The 13300-nt window shown below is 48.0% G+C and overlaps 1 long non-coding RNA gene across 1 annotated transcript; it reads left to right on the forward strand.

Annotated features, from left to right (window-relative positions):
• The first annotated feature begins 6477 nt into the window (after positions 1–6477).
• LOC309675691 lies at positions 6478–7971 on the forward strand. The gene is made up of 3 exons (XR_014269522.1): positions 6478–6523; positions 7111–7210; positions 7907–7971. It is a non-coding gene; the product is annotated as an uncharacterized lncRNA (long non-coding RNA).
• Positions 7972–13300: the final 5329 nt, after the last annotated feature.

Genomic DNA, 13300 nt, shown 5'->3' on the forward strand with positions numbered 1-13300 from the left:
GCATGTGATGGGGCAAATCCCTTGCTCATGCAGAGACTTGTTCTTCCTTCATATGCTCACACCTGAGATGATTATGTACCTCTCTGTTTTCATCTTTGCACTGTTGAAATAGCTGTGGCCTCTTGAGGCTGTTTTGCCATTCTTCAGAGAACAGAAAAACGTCATGCACCGTGGCTGAAGAATGTTGTTCAGGGGTTATTTATAAGAAATTTTCCTTGGGTCTCTATCGTATTTGGAAGAGACGTGAAGTACATCCTATGTATAATGAAATAGTGTTTTGGCAAGTTCGTTGGTCACGGCAGGCACGCGGAAGATACTTGTTGCTAATGCAGGTGACTTCATTTATTGCATGCCCCTCTTAAAACTAGTGATATCAGGGACCACGTACTCTGAGCTGCTGCTTATACAAGCAGGAACAAAAGGCACATGAGAAAGCACTTGCAGTCCAGCTAACCCAGCACAGGCTTTTCCTTTTGGTTAATTTTATTACCCAGATCAGGAATTAAACTGTGAGATACATGTGGAAAACACCCAAAGTCTTTTTACTGCTGTTTGTTTTGATATCTACGGTATTCTAATTGTGCTTCAGAACCGTATTATTTCGTCTTGCATGAAAAAACAGCTGAATCACGCTGCAACTTGAACAGATAGCTTCTTCCTCCTTCAGCCGGTTAGAGAGCAGTCCCGTTAATGATGGAACAAAGGTAGCCAGAGGCTGATGGTTTAAACAAACTCACTGCTTGCTGCAAACCATGTCATTTAGCTCTGCCTGTTGCAAACTGACTGAGCGGGTTCCCCTTACTGGTGTAATTGGTTAGGCGTAACCGGACAAACCGGGCTTGTTCCGATGCAATGATATCTATCTCAATAGATATACTGAGCCTAAAGAGCTATCTGCAATAAACATATTCTTGATAAATAATACTTTTCAGTTGAGTGGTTCCACTCTCTGTGGGAATCTCTGCACATATTTATTATGGTAGAGGCATTGGGACAGTCTGGGGTTGTTCTGGATGCTGGTACAGATCTAATGCCTCTTGGGTGATCCTGGAGGCCTGTCTTTGAGCTCCAGTCTGTGCAGCTCTACGTCCCATTTCCAACAGCTTTTCTGTTCTCCAACCCTGGCTGTGGAGCATGACTGATGGGGGAACACAGAGCAGGATCTGCCAAGAGGAACATCACAGCTTGCTGCTGTAGGGTCTCTGCAGAGTCTTCCTTGACCAGCCCAGAAATATTAGCATGAAGCTCTTTACACTGTTCTGCATCTTTTGTCTTGTGAAGAGGCTGAGAGTGGAGTTTGCTTTAACCGGGGCTAATGGGTCCTTCATGGGAAGAGGCCCTATGCTGGTCCATTGCACACAAACGAAACGATGGAGGAATGTATGCAAGTGCAGGCAAGGGTTGCCCACATTTTCCATCAAAGCTCTGTTGGCTCTCACAGAACAGTTCTCTGCCTAATTCGCACTTGACGTGTGACCTGACATGATCCTGAGGCCACCGTCCACTGCTTTCTGCAGCCTCTCCTCCGTTGGTAAAGACCTTTATGCCCCAATCACATATTCTCCATGGGAAGCAGTAGGAAGCTGAGAATAGGTCCTTCATGTCGCCTTTGGGATACAGCAGCGACCGTGGCAATGACTGATACTCACTCGCTGCCTGCACAGTTCTCCTGGAAAGCCCTCAAGGCTCCCCTAGGTTTATCCTCAGGCTGCTCATATCCAGACTACATGTTTGCATGGACACCTCGCTCGTGAAACCCACCTAGGAGGAGCTCCCCATGAGCGTGCGCAGAGAGGCTGACTTCGATGGATGTGCAGTGACACATGGACAGAAGTCACCTTTAAGGGAATGGCACTGAATCTGCCCTGGGTTTGCCCAGCACAGGACAGTGGTGCCAGGCATTCATAGCTGTGACAGGGACAAACAGCAGGACCACGGCCAGTGTTAGGAGAAATACCCGGTCCCCAAGGAGCTCCTGGGCTTGCAAAGTACTTGTTTGCTCCAGCAAGATGGATTCCTTAAAAAAAAAAACCTTAATTTTAACCAGTGTAATTTCCTCACTGGCAGTAGCAGAAAGGCAATAATAGTAATAAACCCTCAGCGTTATTTTTCAAGTGTCTTTTTTAACAAGGGTTAATCAACAATAAAATTAACAGGCCCCTGGAGGGAGCTACCGGCAGCCCATGCTGACTCACAGCCTGAAATTTATTGCAGCCAGGCGCTCGTTTGCATTTCCTCCCGCATGCAGAGAGGAACACTAACAGAAGATGTTTGTAGGGAAAAGGGGTGGAGAGCAGGGAGGAACGCGGGCCAGTGGAGTTGGTTTGGTTATAAAGAGCTAGGGAGGAAAGAGAGGCAGCACTTCAGCCCTCATCTGGGTCTTCGGCAGACTCTGCGATGGCAGACAGAAAAACTGAGTCACTGCATTCCTCCATAGGGCTCTTGGGCATTTCCGCAGGTAGGGATCGAGTCTTCTTGGCATGGGAGGATGGGGTTGGGACTAGCTTTCATGGACAACCCCCTTTTCAAAGGGGGCTAAAGAGGCTTGTTTATTCTGAATCTTCTCTGCCCGGGTAAAGCTTTTAGATCCGGAGATCCCTGTGCCTGGTTCAGCGGCCAACAAAATATTTGTCTTGGCTTTAGAGTGCTGGCCTGAACTTTTGTACTCGATCCATCCCAGGTGGGAAGCAGATCAAAACTTTTTGATAGTCATTTTCATAAATGATCTTTATTTGGGTGCACTTTCCTCTCTTTTCCTTTTCTAGCCGTTCTCCCTGCAGCTCTGGTTTCTGTGTTTGCTCCCTTTCATTTGCTCCTTCTTTGCATTTCGTCTTTCTGAGCGCTGCCCCCTTTTCACTTTTAGGCTAGTTTTCTGTAGGCACAAGGCTTGTGTGATCATCTGCGGAGCGTGCATGGGTCTGCCTGCCTGATGCGTAATTGGAACGGGAGAGCTGATTTTTACCTTTATCTGACAACATGGGGAGCACTTTCAAACATGATTAGGTTCTAGTTTCGTAAAACTGGGCACCCAGAAAGAGGGGACACCTTGGACACAAACCAAGTTACAACCCTCTCCCCGCTCTGCTCCTTAATTTTAATGATTTGCAGATCTTGTACTGTTATTTTTTTCCCTAATCCCTGCTCTTGCCACTCTGGTTCTCTCCTGGTTTTTTTGGGCAAAGCTTACAAGCTCTTTTTTTCCACCTCCCTTGTCACACACAGGGTCACTCCTACTGGCGGTGCATTTCTACAGTTTACCCAGAGCAGCCCCTCTGATCCCCAGCACAGCTCTGGGAGTCCTTCTGCTGATTTTATCGTCTCTTTTGGCCTACGCAGGTAAGACTCGGAGGGTGGCCAGCTTCGAGGCATCCCCCTTCTCCGGCTTTGCATGTATTTGGCTTTGCCAACAGGTTTGCACAAACTGGGGCAGCCTTGCCAGCCCACTGATTCATTCTCCTGGAGGAGTGTTGTCAGCACAGCAAATTTTTCCTATATAGGCAACCAAAGAAATCAGTGTTAGTTTTGAACAAATGCTTTACCAGAATCTCTGAGATATTTAACAGACTGAATGCATGATTTCTCTAAAAACGGTTCCCAGGCTTTCTGAGAGTATTTTAGGCAGCCGTGGACTGAAATGGCATGTCGATGTGTAAATGCCAAGAGACCTACTTTTCTGAAAGAAAAAAAAAATCTCTGGCTATAACAAAGTCCAAACTTTTTGGAATGAATGCTGAGTTATTTCTCCTTTTTAACTCAGACCGATGAGGACATGAAAATCCAAAATTTGATGCTGGTATTTTTTCCTCTACAAAGCAGACAGCTTGGGAGAGATGCTTCATATTTTAACCCATAAAACAGGTTCACCTCTTCTCTCAGCACTTCTGTGCTCCCTTGTTCCGAGAGATGCATGCTTGCGCGATTACAGTCCTCTGCAGCTTGGGGACTCGTTCAGCAGAGCTCTTGCTTCCCTTCCCAACATGAGTCTGGCTCACAAAGCCGTATCAGTTTGAGGAAGAAATGAAGCATAGGTCCATTCAAAGTTCCAGCTTGGAAGGAAGCTTTCAGGTCTATCCGTGCTGATCAGGATCCTCACATCGTGAGGTGAGAAAGCGTAGCAGTAAAAATAAGGTATTTTGTGATATCGTTTGGGGATAGTAGGTGGGTTCCATTCAACTTGAAGTATTTTAAATCCAGGCCTTTGTCATTTTGGGGATCAGGATACCAAACAGGATAGTTCTTGAGAAGGAGTGAGTTTAGCAATTCCTATGCTTCTGTCTTCTGAGAAGGCCCAATTATTTATGGGGATCGAGCAGGTTGTATGACAGTCGTGGTTCAAACATTGGACCTGACACCTTACAGCAGGAACAAAACAAACCACCAGGCAACCCAAAAGAAAGAGGTGTCAGGACGTGATTAGCGTTAGTATATTATGGGCTTGTTGTTGACTCTTGTAGGCATCATGGGGAAGAGAAGACAATGGCTTGCTGAACCTCAACTTCATGAGGGCAAACTGCATGCCAGGCCTGGTGCAGTACTTAGTTGGAGGAGCTCAAGAGCTCTGAGTTCCCCTCAGGTACTCTGATGAATGCAAAAGTGTTGTGCTGTGGAATCTTTACATTCATGTCAACGCAGGGTAATGGGGCATGGTGCAGACCTTCCCAAACTCATGATAGCTCTCTCTACCATCATGCAGGACCTGTGCAGCTCCGTGCTGGCGTATTGATCATGCTTCCAACACACCGCGTGCCTATCGCACAGCTGCCTGTCCTAACTACCGCTTTCCATAATCTACTGCCTTGAAATCATAGTTCTGCCTCCATTGTCATTTGTTTCACAGGAATTCGAAAAAGCCTAAGAAATGCCTCCCTGTTCTTGTCTCTCTGCGTGACCATCTCAGTGTTCTGGTGCGGCTACGGAGTGGTCTTCATCCTGGGCGGGCAAGGAGTTTTGAACGACACCGGTGATTTCCGCGATGCCTTGGTGCCTGGCCTGGTCACATTTACTTTGGCACTACTCATTATTGCAGTGGTGGGCTTCCTTTGCAGAGACGTCATCCTAGCTATGATTGCTTCTGCTGTCTCACTTGCCAGCGCTCATGAAGTCGCCATGCATTATAGCGCAGCTTTTGGTTCCTCTGCTGTGGCTTGCAATTATATGGTTGTCTGCTTGGTTGGTGGTTATTTTGCTCTGGCAAGGATTCTCTATTTCCTAACCAAAGAGAAAATTGCCCTCCCTGGCACGGATCTGGCCAAGAAAAAGACCCACGAACAGATCCAATCCACCAGTGGCAGCGTGAATCGTTTTGCGGTCACCGGTCTGATCCTGAACATGCTGTCCGCCAGTGTCTTTGGCTGTAGGCTCCTGGGTGTCACTGGCAAACTGTTTATCGGACAAGTGCCCTGGCTGTGGGCAGCTGGGATCTACCAGATTGGCATCTGCATTTTGTCATACCGTGCAATGGATGTGCTAATGGCTACATTCTTTGGTTTCACTTCCATTCTGAAATTTGCTGGAGGCTATTGCCTTCTGTACCCAATCTGGCAACCAGAAGAGCCGTCTTTCCCTACTCCGTTCCTGGTGGTTTTCTCAATTCTTTTTGTGATCCTGGCTCTTTTTCTCGCTCTTAAGAGCCCAGTGGACGGCCTGTATTTGCTGTTTTATGTGGCCTACTGCATTGCATTAGCTTGCCGTCCCAAGGGATTTTTTGAAGGTGGACCCCAAGGCGTGGATGTGGCCATCTTTGTGGCCTCAGCCCTGATGACTCTAATTCACCTGTACAATGTGAAAGCAAGTGCCAAGATCCCGACAGGGAAGGATGCTGTGAAGGCCCTACTTGCTCGCAGCAGTTTTCTGAAGCTTCGTGAGGGCGCAGACCTTCACGCACCCTACCTAGGGTATTCCAAGTATGCAGATGCAGAAGTACTTGGCTATGCATGCAGTGTGCTCGCTTCTTTTGCTGTAACAATGACAGGGGACCCACAGGCCCCACTTGCTACCGTTATAATTCCATGGGTAGTGGTAGCTGGTGGGATCCTTAAGCTTCTAGGCGGCTCAGTGGCCTTTGCCCGGGGTAAAACCCTGGAGAGCAGTGCCTTCATTCTCTATGCTGTCATGTGGATCATCTGGGGCTTGACAAGGTATGGTGGCCTCTATGGCACCACCAGAAGCTTCCACGCAGCGGTAGGCATCATTGCGTTCATGCTCTTCAATGGCTTCATTGTCTTCTGCACGCTCTTCTTAAACATCGCCTGGTTCTTTTACTCCCTCACTTTCTTGCTCATCGCTGTCAGCTTCTTGCTGGATGCCATCCATGCTCTTCCAGTGGGCTATGACATTGCTGCCACTCTCATCTTTGGTCTGGTCAGCTTTTACTGCTTCCTGTCCGCCCTTTTCAACAGCGTCTTTGAGGGTTCCTGCTTCCCAATGGGTAGGCCCATTGTGCAACTTAGTGGTGTGGGGGGAGGATCGACCAAGTGCCTTCACCTGCCTGCCAGGAAAGCTTCCTCAGTCAAGAGGATTGCAGGTAAGGGAAATACACAGGGCGTAATGTGGGGGCGGAGGGTAAATTCTGGGAGGTTTTGTAGCAGAACATTATTGAAAGAACATTTTTCCAATCCGGATGTGGAAACCATGTTCGTCTGGTGACATTTTGACTAAGTGGGCCAAGTTACAAGAGTCATTAGAAGCTACACTATGGGGGAAATAAGACCAATTCCTTGATAGGAGCTGGGTTTAGCAGTGAGTTTGCTGCTGGCTCTCCTGTATCGTATCTCTGTCTGCTCATCCAGTCTGAGATACGCGAATCCTCCAGGCTGGGGCTACTACCGAAAACTTTGTACAGCGAAAGCAGGGCAAATGCGTGGTGCTTGCTCTCTCCACAGGGCTGAATGACTTCTGGCCCTGATGAATGTGGCCCAGAACTCCCCTAAATGCCAGATCTCCTCTTGGATGAATGCTAGAGAATGCACTGTCAGAGGAAAATGCTTTGTTAGTTGGGAAAAGGAGATGAGCGCACCGGACTGGCTGTTTTGTCTGTGACAGCTCTTCCATGAATTACAGCCCCTCACTTCTAGTCACTCAAGGGGTTCTGACCTGTTCACATGCCAACAGATATCCTGAAGAATGGAGGGACTTGCGGCATCCCCACAGATACTGTGTATGTGCTTGTGGCAGCCTGCAATCGGCCTGATGCTGTGGAGAAAGCTCACCAGTAAGTATTTGTCTTGCTGCCCCAGTGAGGGCTTCCTTGGCTAGTCTAAAGAAGCCTCTAGGACTTACAGCTGCTGCCCAGTACTGGCTACAGCAACCATCGAGAGCAATGAGACAGAGGGCTTAGCCTTCATGGGAACAACAAGGGGATGAGCCTGGGGGAGAAGACCTGAATGAGGAGAGGAGAGAGTTGAGCTGGGATTGTCTTCTGTATATTGAAGGCTCCTGGCAGGTGATGGAGTCAGGTGGCTTGGATATCACGGGGAAACCCAAAGAAGTGACAGGTGGGGCAGGGGATTATTGTACATATTTGTAGGGACAGATTTTCACAAGTGTTGTTTCACAACAAACACCTCTGGTGTTTAACAAATGCCTCTAGCTGCACTTTTGTAACAGCCGGGACCCCTCATATTGGTGGGGTTTCCTCAGAACTTGGGCAATTGTGACTTCTACCCATCACTACGCAAGAAGCTAAAACTTTGTTTTGGAGTAGACATTTCTGATTGAGAATGGTCATTAACGTCCCTTCCCATCAGGTCGTCTGCTGAACAGTCCTACTTTTACTTCAGACTGGTGACCTGGGGCAGAGCCTACGTGCCTTGTCTTAACTCCAGTCCTTGCCAACACATTTTCCCTTTCAGCTTGAAAATAAATCCCCATCTTACTTCCAGGCTCATTTTTCTTGCCTCCTTTCCAGGTCCAAGCGCCAGGCTCAGGATCGCCCCATGTCACTCTGGATTTCTAGCTTAAAGCAACTGGAACCTGCAAAGCATTTGTTCGCTCCCCTCCTCTGGGACTTCATGGAGGCTGCCTGGCCATCTCCGATCAGCTTGGTGGTTCCCAGAGGTGAGGAAATGCTGTTGCTTCCAAGCTCTCCGTAGAGCCTTGACTTTGAAACTCCAACTTTAAGTCAGGCATCCCTGCAACGCCACATGCTCCGTGGCGATATTTCTGGTAAGATCGTTGTGTTCTCACTGATGTACACCCATAAGTGCCATGTGACTCTCCCTTGTGCAGGTGAATGGGTAGACTTCCTGGGAATGAAGGACTCTGCTAAATACGTCGGTACCCCTCAGAGCATCGCCATCCGCATCCCTGACTGCTCTGTCACCACACACCTCATCGACTTGGTGAGTGGCCAGAGCACACTCATCCCAGCAGCACTGGCGACCAGACCTCGCCGTTCCACTGTCTAGGGAGCAGGCTTGGTGTCGGTCACCAGCACCCAGGTCCTCTGGCCTGCTGGAGGAGAGAAGGACAGTGAGGGGCTGGAGCACTCTGTCAGCCCTCTTGGCGTGTCACCTCTCCTCTCTGTTTTCTTTTCTCGTTGAAGTGAGGCTCCTAGCACGTTCAGACAGGTTCAGGGAGTGAAAAGTGCTAAAATGAGTAACTCCCACAAGGAAAATATCATTAAGAAGGTGTGGGGTATGCAGGCAGCTGGCAGATGATTTTATTGCAGAAAAGAGGGTAAAAGAAATAACCACCAGGTCAGAAAGCCAGAAAAGATGCAATTAACAGACACTTTATCTCATTTCCTACATAGAACGCTTTCATTGCAAGCACGGGCTTATCTGGATCCAGAATAACTTCAGAAGGCCCAGAATGTGGCCAGAGGAACTCTGATACTCTGCATGTTCTGCTCATTTCTAGGGCAGACATTGTAGGTCTTTGGCAGTTGCTGTTGCTGGAAAACAAAATGTTCTTTCCTGATCAACACCAGTAAACCCTAATTCAGCAGCGTGTTAGTCACGCGTGCACAGGTTTGGTGGGACTGTAGTTGCCTACAAAGTAGGTGTCTCTACCTGGGTGAGTCACGCTGAGTTCTCTTTAGAGTGACAGAGACTCACGAGTGAACTTCAGAGTTCAAGTCTTCTGTTTTATACAGTGAAACCTGATCAGTGCTTTTATGCCCATTTTTCTGTCACCAGGTTGGACCCATTGTGGTCACGTCAGCCAACCCAACCGGAGAGGCAGACACAACACACCACAACCAAGTGTATGCCAAGCTGGGAGATAAGGTAATTGGGGCTCTCTGTCTTTTCGTCCGACTGGTCCCAAAAGATGTGGGGATGGAAGAAGGCAACAACTTCATTTCCAGTGGGCAAATCGATAGATGATATCAAGAATCTGGTAGAGTATCTCATGGTAGAGTATCTCAAAAAATCTCATGGACGGTCCTCATGTTGGCGTCAGAGTGAAAGAACAGTGTAAAATACAGAACTTGGTGGGAAACCAAAATGCTTCTGTTTTATACAGTATGGCTATGGCTTGGCAACATGAGTTCGTTCATCTTCCAACACAGAATGAGCAACAAAAAAATGCTTCTTTGCTTACAGGCAATAAAACCACTGATGCCTGAACGCGCCAGGGCTCCAGCTGGCGTTGAGCTGTCGGAACAGAGGGGATTCCCGTCTAAAGCTGAAGCTGGTCTGAAACCGGTGCCAAAGCTTTAAAATATTCCTGGCTTTTAGAACTTTCATAAGTTCTGGAAGTACAGTGGTCGTGGCTGTTCAAATGGCTGTCTTTCATGTCACTGCTAAATCCTGAGAGTGCTACACTTTGTGCACTCGTGGCAGCTTATCTGAGGGCAGTTTTAAATAAAACATGGTACAAATCTTCCACCCTAACTCCTCAAAAATCTGGTTTTCTACACATTTGCTGTGTGGATGGGACTTCTTCAAAGCTCCTCAGCTGATGTAAACCTGTCTTTGCTGTACTGCTGACCTCCATCCCATAGAGCTTGCTCTCCCTTTGCTTTTATTAAGTTCATTCATTGCAAATTCAGCCCTCAGTGTCAATACAGGGGGGTAGGAAGGAGCAGAGTTGCCCTTGATGATAATTACCTGCTGGTGAGATGGGCAAACTGCCCTCTCTTTTCCCAAGTGCCTGGGGGGAATGTGGTGTCAACATCTGTTGCTTTTCAGGTAGATGCAGTTCTTTGTGATGGGCCTTCTCCAGAGAACATTGCCTCCACCGTTGTAGACTGCACCAAAATCAACAGTGGAAACATAGGATTCTTCAGAGTCGGTATCATCCCCAAGTCTCAGGTAAAATTAATCTTGATTTTATTTCTTCTCCTGTTCCCCATCTCTATTAAGTGGGTTTCAGACTAGGGGTTTCCTACTTCTACAAGGAGGTGAAAAAATCTGTGATGGCATGAGGAGTTACCGTAGGGCGGTGAGAAAGAGCAGCGAAACAGACCTCCGTGTCACCTGTGTCCCAGTTCTGCCTCCGGACCACCCCTGCGCCTCCCTGTGCCGAGTGCGTTGACGGGGAAGGTGCGAGGTGAGACTGATTCATCTGCAGAAAGAGCTCTGAGATCCACAGCCATGGACCTCCATGGGGCAAACTCTCCATTTACCCCTGTCCCAGAGACCTCGGAGCAGACGGAAACGCTTTGTGTAATCCCAAGGCTGAGCCCAGACACATAGCTTGAAAGAGAATAGGGTATTATTTCAATAGCTGGAGAAGAAATTAGTGCTTTCCCCTAATTACTAACCCACTCACAGCTGTGCTTACTAATTCCAGGTGCTGCAGATCCTGGAGCAGGTACAGAAGAAACAGACGTTGGTTCCTAACAGTGGCACTTGCACCACAAAAGGCCAGGAAGAACGTCTGAATCACAGCCACGCGGTGCACAACGGGGTGGGCACGGCTGCCTCGGAAGAGACGGCGCCGCTGCCGTCCCCTGATGATGGCTGCAAGAATTACACCCGCCTCTGACTCCCGTGCAGGTCAAGCAGTTACGTGCTCGCTAGGAAATTGTTTGCTGGAAAATGACATATGAGTCAAATTGGGGAATGGGAGAGGTTTCCCAGCTGCAGGGGTGACTTATTCATCTTACTGCTAAAATATCCCAGTGCAGAGCTGGCTTATGAACCACGGGTGCCCAGAAGTAAAATTTTCACTTACGGAGATGCCAGCGTTCACTGAAGATCAGACATGGCCAAAGAGAGTGTTACATCAGTGACAGAGTGGCCCCAGAGTAACGCGGCTGTTTTCCTCTCACTGGGAGTTAATACCTTTGGTTTGGGGCACAGAGTAACGTGAAGTGTTTCATAATTACATACTGGGGGGAAAAACACTGTGTGAAAATTGAAGTGGGAGAGGAAAGAAGGGAAGGTGTGCTCCGGCACGGTGCTGGTGAATACAGGGGACTAAAATGGGTGAGGCGAAGCACGGCCTCAGGAGCTGGGGCTGTCTTCTGACATGTCTTCTCAAAACGGAGGTCACAGAACCCAACACTAAAAAGAAATGCCATTTTCCGAGGTGCCAATTTCTGTATTTCACAGGCAGTGCGAGGGCGGAGTTACCGTTTTGATGACTCCAATGATATCACCTCAGAAGTGCTGGAGCATTATGGAAGACCCTCCCTTCCCCTGTTATCTTACGCAGAGTATGAATTTCAGGAGAATCACCCGCGGGGCATTTGAGGATGCTCTCACCTTAGAGCGTCACTGTGCACATCTCATGGCACGTTTCCTCCAGAGCGCAGATTGAGTGCAGAGCAGTAGCTGCTGACCGGGAGGAGGTGAAAAGAAGTTTCAGACCAACGTGGGGAGTTTTCCCTGGCGAAGACTGCACGGCTGTGCAGTTAGTGGCTTGTTTGGCCTCTCAAAACTGTTGATCTTATTCTTACCTGACTCAGGTGCAAGGTGCTGATCAAACTCCAGCTGAAACCAATGAGTTGATTTCATTGATTTCACCTGAAGTTCTGCTGGAACTTAAGCATAAATGCTGTGCAGTTGGGGGAGCTCAGCTTCTACGAACTCTGGCAAAACCAGGTCCTCTCAGCTTGTTCTTACAGAACTGGCTCTCTTCCTGCAGAGAAAGAAAACGCCAGATAATTGAGTTTGTTAAATAATTTTGCTGGTCTACTTACTGTATCTCTTTGGAGTTCATTAAACCTGATTTTTAGAGAGCAATAAAATGTTTTCAATAAACAGTCACGTGTCACACAGGACTGCGCTATCGTCTGCGGCAAGTAGCTGGAAAAAAACATCGTGGGTCAAAGGGTTATGGATTTCGGCATGTCAGCGTTCCTGGCCCTGCACAAAGGATCTTCCGAGGGAATCAAATTGCATCACTTTCCAGGGTGGGGAAGAGGAGGGAAAGATGGCTCTTAACATCAACCCCCTGGTGCCAGCTCTTTTGCTGAGGAGTCCTAATGAGCTCATAAACATCAGGGCTGAATTTCACCCTTTTCCTTAACTCAGTAAAAAAAACCCCGTAAACACTGAAATCTGAGGGGGTGTGGTAAGAAGCGTTAATCTGGAGAGGCGCTGGAGCATCCCAAAGCCTTTCACTGTGGGAAAACAGCCCTGGCTTAAATATACCGGGGATGCTACTGCTCTGCGCTGCAAATAATGATACATTTCAGTGTGCCACAAGTTAAAAGGGGTTGAAAAAAACTGGATTCTTCACAAGATGCCTCGCCTGGGTCCCTTCTTCCTCCTTACCCTCTCCCTGTGGTGCTTGTTTCTTACAGAAAGTTTTGATGGCGTTATCAGGACACGCGGGGGAACCGTTTCTCGCTTTGCTGAGCGAGATGCAAGGCAGGGAGGGAATTCATTTCAGTTCAGTCCTTATTTTACCCCACCTGCAGCTCTCCCGTGTACAGGGAAACTGGAGAGAAATAGTTTAGGGAGGAGGAGGTTTAAATGGGATGTTTCAGTTTAATCAAGGCGAAAATATTTCTAACTTTTCCAGAGTTTTCCCAGCATTCAAGGTGAGGAAAAAGGCTTTTAAAGACAAGTGGAGAGAGAGAGGAAAAGCCGCTGGTTTAGGTGGCAAATCCAAAATACTTCAGTATGGAACTGTTGAGACAAACATTTTAATTCTTTTCAGCATATCACAGATCAAATCTGTTTTGAGATCTCAACGAGAATTTATCAAATATTTTACTCACTCTAAAAATGTAGATTTTGGTCAAAAATGGCTGCCCGGCCCTCCTTACAGGACATGCTCATTGAGCCCTTCTGGTGCTGATCCTCTCCTCTCCTGCTTAGTGGGAAGCAATTGCTCCATTGCGGTGTCCCGGATGAGAGGGACAGAAGGGGACTTGGGGTCCTCAGACCTCCATCGCAGGAGG

This window comes from Vanellus vanellus, assembly GCF_965231255.1.
Source record: "Vanellus vanellus genome assembly, chromosome: 10".
NCBI classification, from domain to species: Eukaryota; Metazoa; Chordata; class Aves; order Charadriiformes; family Charadriidae; genus Vanellus; species Vanellus vanellus.